Source organism: Crinia signifera, chromosome 11 (assembly GCF_055691185.1).
Source record: "Crinia signifera chromosome 11, ASM5569118v1, whole genome shotgun sequence".
NCBI classification, from domain to species: Eukaryota; Metazoa; Chordata; class Amphibia; order Anura; family Myobatrachidae; genus Crinia; species Crinia signifera.
In genome coordinates this window covers 66,914,704-66,929,703 of record NC_139227.1, presented here as the reverse complement: position 1 = coordinate 66,929,703, position 15,000 = coordinate 66,914,704, and the positions used below count along the sequence as shown (strand labels likewise).

The 15,000-nt window shown below is 40.3% G+C and overlaps 28 non-coding genes across 28 annotated transcripts; all 28 read left to right on the top strand.

Moving 5' to 3' along the window:
• The first annotated feature begins 525 nt into the window (after window positions 1-525).
• Window positions 526-597, top strand: TRNAQ-CUG (transfer RNA glutamine (anticodon CUG)). The gene has a single exon. It is a non-coding gene; the product is annotated as a tRNA-Gln (tRNA).
• A 236-nt stretch (window positions 598-833) lies between these two features.
• On the top strand, window positions 834-905 carry TRNAQ-CUG (transfer RNA glutamine (anticodon CUG)). Its single transcript has one exon. It is a non-coding gene; the product is annotated as a tRNA-Gln (tRNA).
• Window positions 906-1,042: 137 nt separating this feature from the next.
• Window positions 1,043-1,114, top strand: TRNAL-CAG (transfer RNA leucine (anticodon CAG)). Its single transcript has one exon. It is a non-coding gene; the product is annotated as a tRNA-Leu (tRNA).
• A 627-nt stretch (window positions 1,115-1,741) lies between these two features.
• TRNAQ-CUG (transfer RNA glutamine (anticodon CUG)) lies at window positions 1,742-1,813 on the top strand. The gene has a single exon. It is a non-coding gene; the product is annotated as a tRNA-Gln (tRNA).
• Window positions 1,814-2,044: 231 nt separating this feature from the next.
• TRNAQ-CUG (transfer RNA glutamine (anticodon CUG)) lies at window positions 2,045-2,116 on the top strand. The gene has a single exon. It is a non-coding gene; the product is annotated as a tRNA-Gln (tRNA).
• A 1,160-nt stretch (window positions 2,117-3,276) lies between these two features.
• TRNAQ-CUG (transfer RNA glutamine (anticodon CUG)) lies at window positions 3,277-3,348 on the top strand. The gene has a single exon. It is a non-coding gene; the product is annotated as a tRNA-Gln (tRNA).
• Window positions 3,349-3,873: 525 nt separating this feature from the next.
• Window positions 3,874-3,945, top strand: TRNAQ-CUG (transfer RNA glutamine (anticodon CUG)). The gene has a single exon. It is a non-coding gene; the product is annotated as a tRNA-Gln (tRNA).
• A 231-nt stretch (window positions 3,946-4,176) lies between these two features.
• On the top strand, window positions 4,177-4,248 carry TRNAQ-UUG (transfer RNA glutamine (anticodon UUG)). Its single transcript has one exon. It is a non-coding gene; the product is annotated as a tRNA-Gln (tRNA).
• A 612-nt stretch (window positions 4,249-4,860) lies between these two features.
• On the top strand, window positions 4,861-4,932 carry TRNAQ-UUG (transfer RNA glutamine (anticodon UUG)). The gene has a single exon. It is a non-coding gene; the product is annotated as a tRNA-Gln (tRNA).
• Window positions 4,933-5,266: 334 nt separating this feature from the next.
• Window positions 5,267-5,338, top strand: TRNAQ-CUG (transfer RNA glutamine (anticodon CUG)). Its single transcript has one exon. It is a non-coding gene; the product is annotated as a tRNA-Gln (tRNA).
• Window positions 5,339-5,574: 236 nt separating this feature from the next.
• On the top strand, window positions 5,575-5,646 carry TRNAQ-CUG (transfer RNA glutamine (anticodon CUG)). Its single transcript has one exon. It is a non-coding gene; the product is annotated as a tRNA-Gln (tRNA).
• A 137-nt stretch (window positions 5,647-5,783) lies between these two features.
• Window positions 5,784-5,855, top strand: TRNAL-CAG (transfer RNA leucine (anticodon CAG)). The gene has a single exon. It is a non-coding gene; the product is annotated as a tRNA-Leu (tRNA).
• Window positions 5,856-6,482: 627 nt separating this feature from the next.
• Window positions 6,483-6,554, top strand: TRNAQ-CUG (transfer RNA glutamine (anticodon CUG)). Its single transcript has one exon. It is a non-coding gene; the product is annotated as a tRNA-Gln (tRNA).
• A 231-nt stretch (window positions 6,555-6,785) lies between these two features.
• On the top strand, window positions 6,786-6,857 carry TRNAQ-CUG (transfer RNA glutamine (anticodon CUG)). Its single transcript has one exon. It is a non-coding gene; the product is annotated as a tRNA-Gln (tRNA).
• A 1,757-nt stretch (window positions 6,858-8,614) lies between these two features.
• On the top strand, window positions 8,615-8,686 carry TRNAQ-CUG (transfer RNA glutamine (anticodon CUG)). The gene has a single exon. It is a non-coding gene; the product is annotated as a tRNA-Gln (tRNA).
• A 236-nt stretch (window positions 8,687-8,922) lies between these two features.
• TRNAQ-CUG (transfer RNA glutamine (anticodon CUG)) lies at window positions 8,923-8,994 on the top strand. Its single transcript has one exon. It is a non-coding gene; the product is annotated as a tRNA-Gln (tRNA).
• A 137-nt stretch (window positions 8,995-9,131) lies between these two features.
• Window positions 9,132-9,203, top strand: TRNAL-CAG (transfer RNA leucine (anticodon CAG)). Its single transcript has one exon. It is a non-coding gene; the product is annotated as a tRNA-Leu (tRNA).
• Window positions 9,204-9,830: 627 nt separating this feature from the next.
• TRNAQ-CUG (transfer RNA glutamine (anticodon CUG)) lies at window positions 9,831-9,902 on the top strand. Its single transcript has one exon. It is a non-coding gene; the product is annotated as a tRNA-Gln (tRNA).
• Window positions 9,903-10,133: 231 nt separating this feature from the next.
• On the top strand, window positions 10,134-10,205 carry TRNAQ-CUG (transfer RNA glutamine (anticodon CUG)). Its single transcript has one exon. It is a non-coding gene; the product is annotated as a tRNA-Gln (tRNA).
• Window positions 10,206-11,365: 1,160 nt separating this feature from the next.
• TRNAQ-CUG (transfer RNA glutamine (anticodon CUG)) lies at window positions 11,366-11,437 on the top strand. Its single transcript has one exon. It is a non-coding gene; the product is annotated as a tRNA-Gln (tRNA).
• Window positions 11,438-11,962: 525 nt separating this feature from the next.
• TRNAQ-CUG (transfer RNA glutamine (anticodon CUG)) lies at window positions 11,963-12,034 on the top strand. The gene has a single exon. It is a non-coding gene; the product is annotated as a tRNA-Gln (tRNA).
• Window positions 12,035-12,265: 231 nt separating this feature from the next.
• On the top strand, window positions 12,266-12,337 carry TRNAQ-UUG (transfer RNA glutamine (anticodon UUG)). The gene has a single exon. It is a non-coding gene; the product is annotated as a tRNA-Gln (tRNA).
• A 612-nt stretch (window positions 12,338-12,949) lies between these two features.
• TRNAQ-UUG (transfer RNA glutamine (anticodon UUG)) lies at window positions 12,950-13,021 on the top strand. The gene has a single exon. It is a non-coding gene; the product is annotated as a tRNA-Gln (tRNA).
• Window positions 13,022-13,355: 334 nt separating this feature from the next.
• TRNAQ-CUG (transfer RNA glutamine (anticodon CUG)) lies at window positions 13,356-13,427 on the top strand. Its single transcript has one exon. It is a non-coding gene; the product is annotated as a tRNA-Gln (tRNA).
• Window positions 13,428-13,663: 236 nt separating this feature from the next.
• Window positions 13,664-13,735, top strand: TRNAQ-CUG (transfer RNA glutamine (anticodon CUG)). The gene has a single exon. It is a non-coding gene; the product is annotated as a tRNA-Gln (tRNA).
• Window positions 13,736-13,872: 137 nt separating this feature from the next.
• TRNAL-CAG (transfer RNA leucine (anticodon CAG)) lies at window positions 13,873-13,944 on the top strand. The gene has a single exon. It is a non-coding gene; the product is annotated as a tRNA-Leu (tRNA).
• A 627-nt stretch (window positions 13,945-14,571) lies between these two features.
• TRNAQ-CUG (transfer RNA glutamine (anticodon CUG)) lies at window positions 14,572-14,643 on the top strand. The gene has a single exon. It is a non-coding gene; the product is annotated as a tRNA-Gln (tRNA).
• A 231-nt stretch (window positions 14,644-14,874) lies between these two features.
• Window positions 14,875-14,946, top strand: TRNAQ-CUG (transfer RNA glutamine (anticodon CUG)). Its single transcript has one exon. It is a non-coding gene; the product is annotated as a tRNA-Gln (tRNA).
• The last annotated feature ends 54 nt before the right edge of the window (window positions 14,947-15,000 follow it).

Sequence of the window (15,000 nt, the reverse complement as noted above, 5' to 3'; positions counted from 1 at the left end):
TTGTATCTTATTGCACTTACAGTTCAAATATCTTGTACTTCTTACTAATGTTCATTTTAAGGGAAGCACTCTGTATCATGAATCCAGCCATCCAACGTCAATTCTCAGTTTGACCCCAACCATTTTTGCACATAAAGTTCAACTATGTGGTAATTAGAAGAAAATTGGCCTCTTTTGAAGCTTTCAATCTAAGGAAAAATGTATAAATGTCTTTGAAATGTGGTTCCATGGTGTAATGGTTAGCACTCTGGACTTTGAATCCAGTGATTCGAGTTCAAATCTCGGTGGGACCTTGGGAAGTTTTGCACGTACCGTTGAAATATGCTGTTCAATTCTATACTTGTAATAATCCTCATTTATAAAGAAGCATTCTGGACTATGAATCCAGACATACAAGTTCAATTCTTAGATTGTCCGGAACCATTTTTGCACATAAAGGTCACCTCTGGGATATTTATAATAATATGAGCCTTTTTTGAAAAGCTAGCCCTCTAAGCGAATAATTTAAGATTGTTTTTGAAATGTGGTTCCATGGTGTAATGGTTAGCACTCTGGACTCTGAATCCAGTGATCCGAGTTCAAATCTCGGTGGGACCTTTGTATCTTTTTGCACTTACAGTACAGTTCAAATATCCTGTTCAATCTTGTACTTCTTACTAATGTTCATTTTCAGGGAAGCACTCTGGATCATGAATCCAGCCATCCAACTTCAATTCTCAGTTTGACCAGAATCATTTTTGCACATAAAGTTCAACTATGTGGTAATTAGAAGAAAATTGGCCTCTTTTGAAGCTTTCAATCTAAGGGAAAATGTATAAATGTCTTTGAAATGTGGTTCCATGGTGTAATGGTTAGCACTCTGGACTCTGAATCCAGTGATCCGAGTTCAAATCTCGGTGGGACCTTTGTATCTTTTTGCACTTCTCAGATTGCCTGGAACCATTTTTGCACATAAAGGTCATCTCTGTGATAATTATACTAATATGATCCTATTTTGAAGCTAGCCCTCTAAGCCAATAGTTTGAAACTATTTCCGAAATGTGGTTCCATGGTGTAATGGTTAGCACTCTGGACTCAGAATCCAGTGATCTGAGTTCAAATCTCGGTGGGACATTTGTATCTTATTGCACTTACAGTTCAAATATCTTGTACTTCTTACTAATGTTCATTTTAAGGGAAGCACTCTGTATCATGAATCCAGCCATCCAACGTCAATTCTCAGTTTGACCCCAACCATTTTTGCACATAAAGTTCAACTATGTGGTAATTAGAAGAAAATTGGCCTCTTTTGAAGCTTTCAATCTAAGGAAAAATGTATAAATGTCTTGGAAATGTGGTTCCATGGTGTAATGGTTAGCACTCTGGACTTTGAATCTAGTGATTCGAGTTCAAATCTCGGTGCGACCTTGAGAAGTTTTGCACGTACCGTTGAAATATGCTGTTCAATTCTATACTTGTAATAATCCTCATTTATAATGAAGCATTCTGGACTATGAATCCAGACATACAAGTTCAATTTTTAGATACTATGGAACCATTTTTGCACGTAAATTTAATTTCTGGGATAATTATACTAAAGTGAGCACTGTGGACTATGAATCCAGTCATCCAAGTTCAATTCTTAGATTGTCCGGAACCATTTTTGCACATAAAGGTCACCTCTGGGATATTTATAATAATATGAGCCTTTTTTGAAAAGCTAGCCCTCTAAGCAAATAATTTAAGATTGTTTTTGAAATGTGGTTCCATGGTGTAATGGTTAGCACTCTGGACTCTGAATCCAGTGATCCGAGTTCAAATCTCGGTGGGACCTTTGTATCTTTTTGCACTTACAGATCAAATATCCTGTTCAATCTTGTACTTCTTACTAATGTTCATTTTCAGGGAAGCACTCTGGATCATGAATCCAGCCATCCAACTTCAATTCTCAGTTTGACCAGAATCATTTTTGCACATAAAGTTCAACTATGTGGTAATTAGAAGAAAATTGGCCTCTTTTGAAGCTTTCAATCTAAGGAAAAATGTATAAATGTCTTTGAAATGTGGTTCCATGGTGTAATGGTTAGCACTCTGGACTCTGAATCCAGTGATCCGAGTTCAAATCTCGGTGGGACCTTTGTATCTTTTTGCACTTACAGTTCAAATATCCTGTTCAATCTTGTACTTCTTACTAATGTTCATTTTCAGGGAAGCACTCTGGATCATGAATCCAGCCATCCAACTTCAATTCTCAGTTTGACCAGAATCATTTTTGCACATAAAGTTCGGTACTTTTGTATTTTGGCGGCGCCCCCGATGTCCGTCGTACGACGAACAGATCGCATCGCATCGCATGCCATGCACCCGATGGCATGCGATGCGATGCGACGCGATTTTGACCCCCTATACGACCAAAAATCGTATAAGCACCCTAAAGGGTGCTTTTGAGCACCCAAATGGTTGCTTACAATGTTAAATGCACCTCCACGCCACCCCCCACTATAAACGTGAACCCGAAGCGTGGCGAGCGCAGCGAGCCCGCGAGGGGCGGCGGTACGCGTCCTACGACCTTTTCATACCCCCACTATCCTCGTCGGCGTGGAGTTGAGAATAGAATAGTGTGGCGAGCGCAGCGAGCCACCGAGCCCGAAGCGTGGCGAGTGCAGCGAGCCCCGCGAGGGGACGCGGATACCTTCACAGTTATACGCGTCCCCTCGCGGGCTTCACAGGTGTCCGTGGCGACGCGGACACCTGTGAAGCCCGCGAGGGGACGCGTTTACCTGTGAAGGTATCCGCGTCCCCTCGCGGGGCTCGCTGCGCTCGCCACACTATTCTATTCTCAACTCCACGCCGACGTGGATAGTGGGGGTATGAAAAGGTCGTAGGACGCGTACCGCCGCCCCTCGCGGGCTCGCTGCGCTCGCCACGCTTCGGGTTCACGTTTATAGTGGGGGGTGGCGTGGGGGTGCATTTAACATTGTAAGCACCCATTTGGGTGCTTAACTTTGTATAAGCACCCATTAGGGTGCTTATACAATGTTTAATCGCATCGCATCGCATCGTATGGCATCATATGCCATGTACAATGGCATACAATTTTAAAATTGTATGCCATCGTGCACTATCGTACGATATCGCGTCGCATCGCATACCATCGTATGTGTTATGGTATGCGATGCGATGGGCGCCGCCAAAATACACAAGTACCTAAAGTTCAACTATGTGGTAATTAGAAGAAAATTGGCCTCTTTTGAAGCTTTCAATCTAAGGAAAAATTTATAAACGTCTTTGAAATGTGGTTCCATGGTGTAATGGTTAGCACTCTGGACTCTGAATCCAGTGATCCGAGTTCAAATCTCGGTGGGACCTTTGTATCTTATTGCACTTACAGTTCAAATATCTTGTACTTCTTACTAATGTTCATTTTAAGGGAAGCACTCTGTATCATGAATCCAGCCATCCAACGTCAATTCTCAGTTTGACCCCAACCATTTTTGCACATAAAGTTCAACTATGTGGTAATTAGAAGAAAATTGGCCTCTTTTGAAGCTTTCAATCTAAGGAAAAATGTATAAATGTCTTTGAAATGTGGTTCCATGGTGTAATGGTTAGCACTCTGGACTTTGAATCCAGTGATTCGAGTTCAAATCTCGGTGGGACCTTGGGAAGTTTTGCACGTACCGTTGAAATATGCTGTTCAATTCTATACTTGTAATAATCCTCATTTATAAAGAAGCATTCTGGACTATGAATCCAGACATACAAGTTCAATTCTTAGATTGTCCGGAACCATTTTTGCACATAAAGGTCACCTCTGGGATATTTATAATAATATGAGCCTTTTTTGAAAAGCTAGCCCTCTAAGCGAATAATTTAAGAATGTTTTTGAAATGTGGTTCCATGGTGTAATGGTTAGCACTCTGGACTCTGAATCCAGTGATCCGAGTTCAAATCTCGGTGGGACCTTTGTATCTTTTTGCACTTACAGATCAAATATCCTGTTCAATCTTGTACTTCTTACTAATGTTCATTTTCAGGGAAGCACTCTGGATCATGAATCCAGCCATCCAACTTCAATTCTCAGTTTGACCAGAATCATTTTTGCACATAAAGTTCAACTATGTGGTAATTAGAAGAAAATGTGCCTCTTTTGAAGCTTTCAATCTAAGGAAAAATGTATAAATGTCTTTGAAATGTGGTTCCATGGTGTAATGGTTAGCACTCTGGACTTTGAATCCAGTGATCCGAGTTCAAATCTCGGTGGGACCTTGAGAAGTTTTGCACGTACCGTTGAAATATGCTGTTCAAGTCTATACTTGTAATAATCCTCATTTATAATGAAGCATTCTGGACTATGAATCCAGACATACAAATTCAATTTTTAGATTCTATGGAACCATTTTTGCACGTAAATTTAATTTCTGGGATAATTATACTAAAGTGAGCACTCTGGACTATGAATCCAGTCATCCAAGTTCAATTCTTAGATTGTCCGGAACCATTTTTGCACATAAAGGTCACCTCTGGGATATTTATAATAATATGAGCCTTTTTTGAAAAGCTAGCCCTCTAAGCCAATAGTTTGAAACTGTTTCCGAAATGTGGTTCCATGGTGTAATGGTGATCTGAGTTCAAATCTCGGTGGGACATTTGTATCTTTTTGCACTTACAGTTCAAATATCCTGTTCAATCTTGTACTTCTTACTAATGTTCATTTTCAGGGAAGCACTCTGGATCATGAATCCAGCCATCCAACTTCAATTCTCAGTTTGACCAGAATCATTTTTGCACATAAAGTTCAACTATGTGGTAATTAGAAGAAAATTGGCCTCTTTTGAAGCTTTCAATCTAAGGAAGAATGTATAAATGTCTATGAAATGTGGTTCCATGGTGTAATGGTTAGCACTCTGGACTTTGAATCCAGTGATCCGAGTTCAAATCTCGGTGGGACCTTGAGAAGTTTTGCACGTACCGTTGAAATATGCTGTTCAATTCTATACTTGTAATAATCCTCATTTATAAAGAAGCATTCTTGACTATGAATCCAGACAAACAAGTTCAATTCTTAGATTCTATGGAACCATTTTTACACGTAAATTTAATTTCTGGGATAATTATACTAAAGTGAGCACTCTGGACTATGAATCCAGTCTTCCAAGTTCAATTCTTAGATTGTCCGGAACCATTTTTGCACATAAAGGTCACATCTGGGATATTTATAATAATATGAGCCTTTTTTGAAAAGCTAGCCCTCTAAGCGAATAATTTAAGATTGTTTTTGAAATGTGGTTCCATGGTGTAATGGTTAGCACTCTGGACTCTGAATCCAGTGATCCGAGTTCAAATCTCGGTGGGACCTTTGTATCTTTTTGCACTTACAGTACAGTTCAAATATCCTGTTCAATCTTGTACTTCTTACTAATGGTTATTTTCAGGGAAGCACTCTGGATCATGAATCCAGCCATCCAACTTCAATTCTCAGTTTGACCAGAATCATTTTTGCACATAAAGTTCAACTATGTGGTAATTAGAAGAAAATTGGCCTCTTTTGAAGCTTTCAATCTAAGGGAAAATGTATAAATGTCTTTGAAATGTGGTTCCATGGTGTAATGGTTAGCACTCTGGACTCTGAATCCAGTGATCCGAGTTCAAATCTCGGTGGGACCTTTGTATCTTTTTGCACTTCTCAGATTGCCTGGAACCATTTTTGCACATAAAGGTCATCTCTGTGATAATTATACTAATATGATCCTATTTTGAAGCTAGCCCTCTAAGCCAATAGTTTGAAACTATTTCCGAAATGTGGTTCCATGGTGTAATGGTTAGCACTCTGGACTCAGAATCCAGTGATCTGAGTTCAAATCTCGGTGGGACATTTGTATCTTATTGCACTTACAGTTCAAATATCTTGTACTTCTTACTAATGTTCATTTTAAGGGAAGCACTCTGTATCATGAATCCAGCCATCCAACGTCAATTCTCAGTTTGACCCCAACCATTTTTGCACATAAAGTTCAACTATGTGGTAATTAGAAGAAAATTGGCCTCTTTTGAAGCTTTCAATCTAAGGAAAAATGTATAAATGTCTTGGAAATGTGGTTCCATGGTGTAATGGTTAGCACTCTGGACTTTGAATCTAGTGATTCGAGTTCAAATCTCGGTGGGACCTTGAGAAGTTTTGCACGTACCGTTGAAATATGCTGTTCAATTCTATACTTGTAATAATCCTCATTTATAATGAAGCATTCTGGACTATGAATCCAGACATACAAGTTCAATTTTTAGATACTATGGAACCATTTTTGCACGTAAATTTAATTTCTGGGATAATTATACTAAAGTGAGCACTGTGGACTATGAATCCAGTCATCCAAGTTCAATTCTTAGATTGTCCGGAACCATTTTTGCACATAAAGGTCACCTCTGGGATATTTATAATAATATGAGCCTTTTTTGAAAAGCTAGCCCTCTAAGCGAATAATTTAAGATTGTTTTTGAAATGTGGTTCCATGGTGTAATGGTTAGCACTCTGGACTCTGAATCCAGTGATCCGAGTTCAAATCTCGGTGGGACCTTTGTATCTTTTTGCACTTACAGATCAAATATCCTGTTCAATCTTGTACTTCTTACTAATGTTCATTTTCAGGGAAGCACTCTGGATCATGAATCCAGCCATCCAACTTCAATTCTCAGTTTGACCAGAATCATTTTTGCACATAAAGTTCAACTATGTGGTAATTAGAAGAAAATTGGCCTCTTTTGAAGCTTTCAATCTAAGGAAAAATGTATAAATGTCTTTGAAATGTGGTTCCATGGTGTAATGGTTAGCACTCTGGACTCTGAATCCAGTGATCCGAGTTCAAATCTCGGTGGGACCTTTGTATCTTTTTGCACTTACAGTTCAAATATCCTGTTCAATCTTGTACTTCTTACTAATGTTCATTTTCAGGGAAGCACTCTGGATCATGAATCCAGCCATCCAACTTCAATTCTCAGTTTGACCAGAATCATTTTTGCACATAAAGTTCGGTACTTTTGTATTTTGGCGGCGCCCCCGATGTCCGTCGTACGACGAACAGATCGCATCGCATCGCATGCCATGCACCCGATGGCATGCGATGCGATGCGACGCGATTTTGACCCCCTATACGACCAAAAATCGTATAAGCACCCTAAAGGGTGCTTTTGAGCACCCAAATGGTTGCTTACAATGTTAAATGCACCTCCACGCCACCCCCCACTATAAACGTGAACCCGAAGCGTGGCGAGCGCAGCGAGCCCGCGAGGGGCGGCGGTACGCGTCCTACGACCTTTTCATACCCCCACTATCCTCGTCGGCGTGGAGTTGAGAATAGAATAGTGTGGCGAGCGCAGCGAGCCACCGAGCCCGAAGCGTGGCGAGTGCAGCGAGCCCCGCGAGGGGACGCGGATACCTTCACAGTTATACGCGTCCCCTCGCGGGCTTCACAGGTGTCCGTGGCGACGCGGACACCTGTGAAGCCCGCGAGGGGACGCGTTTACCTGTGAAGGTATCCGCGTCCCCTCGCGGGGCTCGCTGCGCTCGCCACACTATTCTATTCTCAACTCCACGCCGACGTGGATAGTGGGGGTATGAAAAGGTCGTAGGACGCGTACCGCCGCCCCTCGCGGGCTCGCTGCGCTCGCCACGCTTCGGGTTCACGTTTATAGTGGGGGGTGGCGTGGGGGTGCATTTAACATTGTAAGCACCCATTTGGGTGCTTAACTTTGTATAAGCACCCATTAGGGTGCTTATACAATGTTTAATCGCATCGCATCGCATCGTATGGCATCATATGCCATGTACAATGGCATACAATTTCAAAATTGTATGCCATCGTGCACTATCGTACGATATCGCGTCGCATCGCATACCATCGTATGTGTTATGGTATGCGATGCGATGGGCGCCGCCAAAATACACAAGTACCTAAAGTTCAACTATGTGGTAATTAGAAGAAAATTGGCCTCTTTTGAAGCTTTCAATCTAAGGAAAAATTTATAAACGTCTTTGAAATGTGGTTCCATGGTGTAATGGTTAGCACTCTGGACTCTGAATCCAGTGATCCGAGTTCAAATCTCGGTGGGGCCTTTGTATCTTATTGCACTTACAGTTCAAATATCTTGTACTTTTTACTAATGTTCATTTTAAGGGAAGCACTCTGTATCATGAATCCAGCCATCCAACGTCAATTCTCAGTTTGACCCCAACCATTTTTGCACATAAAGTTCAACTATGTGGTAATTAGAAGAAAATTGGCCTCTTTTGAAGCTTTCAATCTAAGGAAAAATGTATAAATGTCTTTGAAATGTGGTTCCATGGTGTAATGGTTAGCACTCTGGACTTTGAATCCAGTGATTCGAGTTCAAATCTCGGTGGGACCTTGGGAAGTTTTGCACGTACCGTTGAAATATGCTGTTCAATTCTATACTTGTAATAATCCTCATTTATAAAGAAGCATTCTGGACTATGAATCCAGACATACAAGTTCAATTCTTAGATTGTCCGGAACCATTTTTGCACATAAAGGTCACCTCTGGGATATTTATAATAATATGAGCCTTTTTTGAAAAGCTAGCCCTCTAAGCGAATAATTTAAGATTGTTTTTGAAATGTGGTTCCATGGTGTAATGGTTAGCACTCTGGACTCTGAATCCAGTGATCCGAGTTCAAATCTCGGTGGGACCTTTGTATCTTTTTGCACTTACAGTACAGTTCAAATATCCTGTTCAATCTTGTACTTCTTACTAATGTTCATTTTCAGGGAAGCACTCTGGATCATGAATCCAGCCATCCAACTTCAATTCTCAGTTTGACCAGAATCATTTTTGCACATAAAGTTCAACTATGTGGTAATTAGAAGAAAATTGGCCTCTTTTGAAGCTTTCAATCTAAGGGAAAATGTATAAATGTCTTTGAAATGTGGTTCCATGGTGTAATGGTTAGCACTCTGGACTCTGAATCCAGTGATCCGAGTTCAAATCTCGGTGGGACCTTTGTATCTTTTTGCACTTCTCAGATTGCCTGGAACCATTTTTGCACATAAAGGTCATCTCTGTGATAATTATACTAATATGATCCTATTTTGAAGCTAGCCCTCTAAGCCAATAGTTTGAAACTATTTCCGAAATGTGGTTCCATGGTGTAATGGTTAGCACTCTGGACTCAGAATCCAGTGATCTGAGTTCAAATCTCGGTGGGACATTTGTATCTTATTGCACTTACAGTTCAAATATCTTGTACTTCTTACTAATGTTCATTTTAAGGGAAGCACTCTGTATCATGAATCCAGCCATCCAACGTCAATTCTCAGTTTGACCCCAACCATTTTTGCACATAAAGTTCAACTATGTGGTAATTAGAAGAAAATTGGCCTCTTTTGAAGCTTTCAATCTAAGGAAAAATGTATAATTTTCTTGGAAATGTGGTTCCATGGTGTAATGGTTAGCACTCTGGACTTTGAATCTAGTGATTCGAGTTCAAATCTCGGTGGGACCTTGAGAAGTTTTGCACGTACCGTTGAAATATGCTGTTCAATTCTATACTTGTAATAATCCTCATTTATAATGAAGCATTCTGGACTATGAATCCAGACATACAAGTTCAATTTTTAGATACTATGGAACCATTTTTGCACGTAAATTTAATTTCTGGGATAATTATACTAAAGTGAGCACTGTGGACTATGAATCCAGTCATCCAAGTTCAATTCTTAGATTGTCCGGAACCATTTTTGCACATAAAGGTCACCTCTGGGATATTTATAATAATATGAGCCTTTTTTGAAAAGCTAGCCCTCTAAGCGAATAATTTAAGATTGTTTTTGAAATGTGGTTCCATGGTGTAATGGTTAGCACTCTGGACTCTGAATCCAGTGATCCGAGTTCAAATCTCGGTGGGACCTTTGTATCTTTTTGCACTTACAGATCAAATATCCTGTTCAATCTTGTACTTCTTACTAATGTTCATTTTCAGGGAAGCACTCTGGATCATGAATCCAGCCATCCAACTTCAATTCTCAGTTTGACCAGAATCATTTTTGCACATAAAGTTCAACTATGTGGTAATTAGAAGAAAATTGGCCTCTTTTGAAGCTTTCAATCTAAGGAAAAATGTATAAATGTCTTTGAAATGTGGTTCCATGGTGTAATGGTTAGCACTCTGGACTCTGAATCCAGTGATCCGAGTTCAAATCTCGGTGGGACCTTTGTATCTTTTTGCACTTACAGTTCAAATATCCTGTTCAATCTTGTACTTCTTACTAATGTTCATTTTCAGGGAAGCACTCTGGATCATGAATCCAGCCATCCAACTTCAATTCTCAGTTTGACCAGAATCATTTTTGCACATAAAGTTCGGTACTTTTGTATTTTGGCGGCGCCCCCGATGTCCGTCGTACGACGAACAGATCGCATCGCATCGCATGCCATGCACCCGATGGCATGCGATGCGATGCGACGCGATTTTGACCCCCTATACGACCAAAAATCGTATAAGCACCCTAAAGGGTGCTTTTGAGCACCCAAATGGTTGCTTACAATGTTAAATGCACCTCCACGCCACCCCCCACTATAAACGTGAACCCGAAGCGTGGCGAGCGCAGCGAGCCCGCGAGGGGCGGCGGTACGCGTCCTACGACCTTTTCATACCCCCACTATCCTCGTCGGCGTGGAGTTGAGAATAGAATAGTGTGGCGAGCGCAGCGAGCCACCGAGCCCGAAGCGTGGTGAGTGCAGCGAGCCCCGCGAGGGGACGCGGATACCTTCACAGTTATACGCGTCCCCTCGCGGGCTTCACAGGTGTCCGTGGCGACGCGGACACCTGTGAAGCCCGCGAGGGGACGCATTTACCTGTGAAGGTATCCGCGTCCCCTCGCGGGGCTCGCTGCGCTCGCCACACTATTCTATTCTCAACTCCACGCCGACGTGGATAGTGGGGGTATGAAAAGGTCGTAGGACGCGTACCGCCGCCCCTCGCGGGCTCGCTGCGCTCGCCACGCTTCGGGTTCACGTTTATAGTGGGGGGTGGCGTGGGGGTGCATTTAACATTGTAAGCACCCATTTGGGTGCTTAACTTTGTATAAGCACCCATTAGGGTGCTTATACAATGTTTAATCGCATCGCATCGCATCGTATGGCATCATATGCCATGTACAATGGCATACAATTTCAAAATTGTATGCCATCGTGCACTATCGTACGATATCGCGTCGCATCGCATACCATCGTATGTGTTATGGTATGCGATGCGATGGGCGCCGCCAAAATACACAAGTACCTAAAGTTCAACTATGTGGTAATTAGAAGAAAATTTGCCTCTTTTGAAGCTTTCAATCTAAGGAAAAATTTATAAACGTCTTTGAAATGTGGTTCCATGGTGTAATGGTTAGCACTCTGGACTCTGAATCCAGTGATCCGAGTTCAAATCTCGGTGGGACCTTTGTATCTTATTGCACTTACAGTTCAAATATCTTGTACTTCTTACTAATGTTCATTTTAAGGGAAGCACTCTGTATCATGAATCCAGCCATCCAACGTCAATTCTCAGTTTGACCCCAACCATTTTTGCACATAAAGTTCAACTATGTGGTAATTAGAAGAAAATTGGCCTCTTTTGAAGCTTTCAATCTAAGGAAAAATGTATAAATGTCTTTGAAATGTGGTTCCATGGTGTAATGGTTAGCACTCTGGACTTTGAATCCAGTGATTCGAGTTCAAATCTCGGTGGGACCTTGGGAAGTTTTGCACGTACCGTTGAAATATGCTGTTCAATTCTATACTTGTAATAATCCTCATTTATAAAGAAGCATTCTGGACTATGAATCCAGACATACAAGTTCAATTCTTAGATTGTCCGGAACCATTTTTGCACATAAAGGTCACCTCTGGGATATTTATAATAATATGAGCCTTTTTTGAAAAGCTAGCCCTCTAAGCGAATAATTTAAGATTGTTTTTGAAATGTGGTTCCATGGTGTAATGGTTAGCACTCTGGACTCTGAATCCAGTGATCCGAGTTCAAATCTCGGTGGGACCTTTGTATCTTTTTGCACTTACAGATCAAATATCCTGTTCAATCTTGTACTTCTTACTAATGTTCATTTTCAGGGAAGCACTCTGGATCATGAATCCAGCCATCCAACTTCAATTCTCAGTTTGACCAGAATCATTTTTGCACATAAAGTTCAACTATGTGGTAATTAGAAGAAAATTTGCCTCTTTTGAAGCTTTCAATCTAAGGAAAAATGTATAAATGTCTTTGAAATGTGGTTCCATGGTGTAATGGTTAGCACTCTGGACTTTGAATCCAGTGATCCGAGTTCAAATCTCGGTGGGACCTTGAGAAGTTTTGCACGTACCGTTGAAATATGCTGTTCAAGTCTATACTTGTAATAATCCTCATTTATAATGAAGCATTCTGGACTATGAATCCAGACATACAAATTCAATTTTTAGATTCTATGGAACCATTTTTGCACGTAAATTTAATTTCTGGGATAATTATACTAAAGTGAGCACTCTGGACTATGAATCCAGTCATCCAAGTTCAATTCTTAGATTGTCCGGAACCATTTTTGCACATAAAGGTCACCTCTGGGATATTTATAATAATATGAGCCTTTTTTGAAAAGCTAGCCCTCTAAGCCAATAGTTTGAAACTGTTTCCGAAATGTGGTTCCATGGTGTAATGGTGATCTGAGTTCAAATCTCGGTGGGACATTTGTATCTTTTTGCACTTACAGTTCAAATATCCTGTTCAATCTTGTACTTCTTACTAATGTTCATTTTCAGGGAAGCACTCTGGATCATGAATCCAGCCATCCAACTTCAATTCTCAGTTTGACCAGAATCATTTTTGCACATAAAGTTCAACTATGTGGTAATTAGAAGAAAATTGGCCTCTTTTGAAGCTTTCAATCTAAGGAAGAATGTATAAATGTCTATGAAATGTGGTTCCATGGTGTAATGGTTAGCACTCTGGACTTTGAATCCAGTGATCCGAGTTCAAATCTCGGTGGGACCTTGAGAAGTTTTGCACGTACCGTTGAAATATGCTGTTCAATTCTATACTTGTAATAATCCTCATTTATAAAGAAGCATTCTTGACTATGAATCCAGACAAACAAGTTCAATTCTTAGATTCTATGGAACCATTTTTACACGTAAATTTAATTTCTGGGATAATTATACTAAAGTGAGCACTCTGGACTATGAATCCAGTCTTCCAAGTTCAATTCTTAGATTGTCCGGAACCATTTTTGCACATAAAGGTCACATCTGGGATATTTATAATAATATGAGCCTTTTTTGAAAAGCTAGCCCTCTAAGCGAATAATTTAAGATTGTTTTTGAAATGTGGTTCCATGGTGTAATGGTTAGCACTCTGGACTCTGAATCCAGTGATCCGAGTTCAAATCTCGGTGGGACCTTTGTATCTTTTTGCACTTACAGTACAGTTCAAATATCCTGTTCAATCTTGTACTTCTTACTAATGGTTATTTTCAGGGAAGCACTCTGGATCATGAATCCAGCCATCCAACTTCAATTCTCAGTTTGACCAGAATCATTTTTGCACATAAAGTTCAACTATGTGGTAATTAGAAGAAAATTGGCCTCTTTTGAAGCTTTCAATCTAAGGGAAAATGTATAAATGTCTTTGAAATGTGGTTCCATGGTGTAATGGTTAGCACTCTGGACTCTGAATCCAGTGATCCGAGTTCAAATCTCGGTGGGACCTTTGTATCTTTTTGCACTTCTCAGATTGCCTGGAACCATTTTTGCACATAAAGGTCATCTCTGTGATAATTATACTAATATGATCCTATTTTGAAGCTAGCCCTCTAAGCCAATAGTTTGAAACTATTTCCGAAATGTGGTTCCATGGTGTAATGGTTAGCACTCTGGACTCAGAATCCAGTGATCTGAGTTCAAATCTCGGTGGGACATTTGTATCTTATTGCACTTACAGTTCAAATATCTTGTACTTCTTACTAATGTTCATTTTAAGGGAAGCACTCTGTATCATGAATCCAGCCATCCAACGTCAATTCTCAGTTTGAACCCAACCATTTTTGCACATAAAGTTCAACTATGTGGTAATTAGAAGAAAATTGGCCTCTTTTGAAGCTTTCAATCTAAGGAAAAATGTATAAATGTCTTGGAAATGTGGTTCCATGGTGTAATGGTTAGCACTCTGGACTTTGAATCTAGTGATTCGAGTTCAAATCTCGGTGGGACCTTGAGAAGTTTTGCACGTACCGTTGAAATATGCTGTTCAATTCTATACTTGTAATAATCCTCATTTATAATGAAGCATTCTGGACTATGAATCCAGACATACAAGTTCAATTTTTAGATACTATGGAACCATTTTTGCACGTAAATTTAATTTCTGGGATAATTATACTAAAGTGAGCACTGTGGACTATGAATCCAGTCATCCAAGTTCAATTCTTAGATTGTCCGGAACCATTTTTGCACATAAAGGTCACCTCTGGGATATTTATAATAATATGAGCCTTTTTTGAAAAGCTAGCCCTCTAAGCGAATAATTTAAGATTGTTTTTGAAATGTGGTTCCATGGTGTAATGGTTAGCACTCTGGACTCTGAATCCAGTGATCCGAGTTCAAATCTCGGTGGGACCTTTGTATCTTTTTGCACTTACAGATCAAATATCCTGTTCAATCTTGTACTTCTTACTAATGTTCATTTTCAGGGAAGCACTCTGGATCATGAATCCAGCCATCCAACTTCAATTCTCAGTTTGACCAGAATCATTTTTGCACATAAAGTTCAACTATGTGGTAATTAGAAGAAAATTGGCCTCTTTTGAAGCTTTCAATCTAAGGAAAAATGTATAAATGTCTTTGAAATGTGGTTCCATGGTGTAATGGTTAGCACTCTGGACTCTGAATCCAGTGATCCGAGTTCAAATCTCGGTGGGACCTTTGTATCTTTTTGCACTTACAGTTCAAATATCCTGTTCAATCTTGTACTTCTTA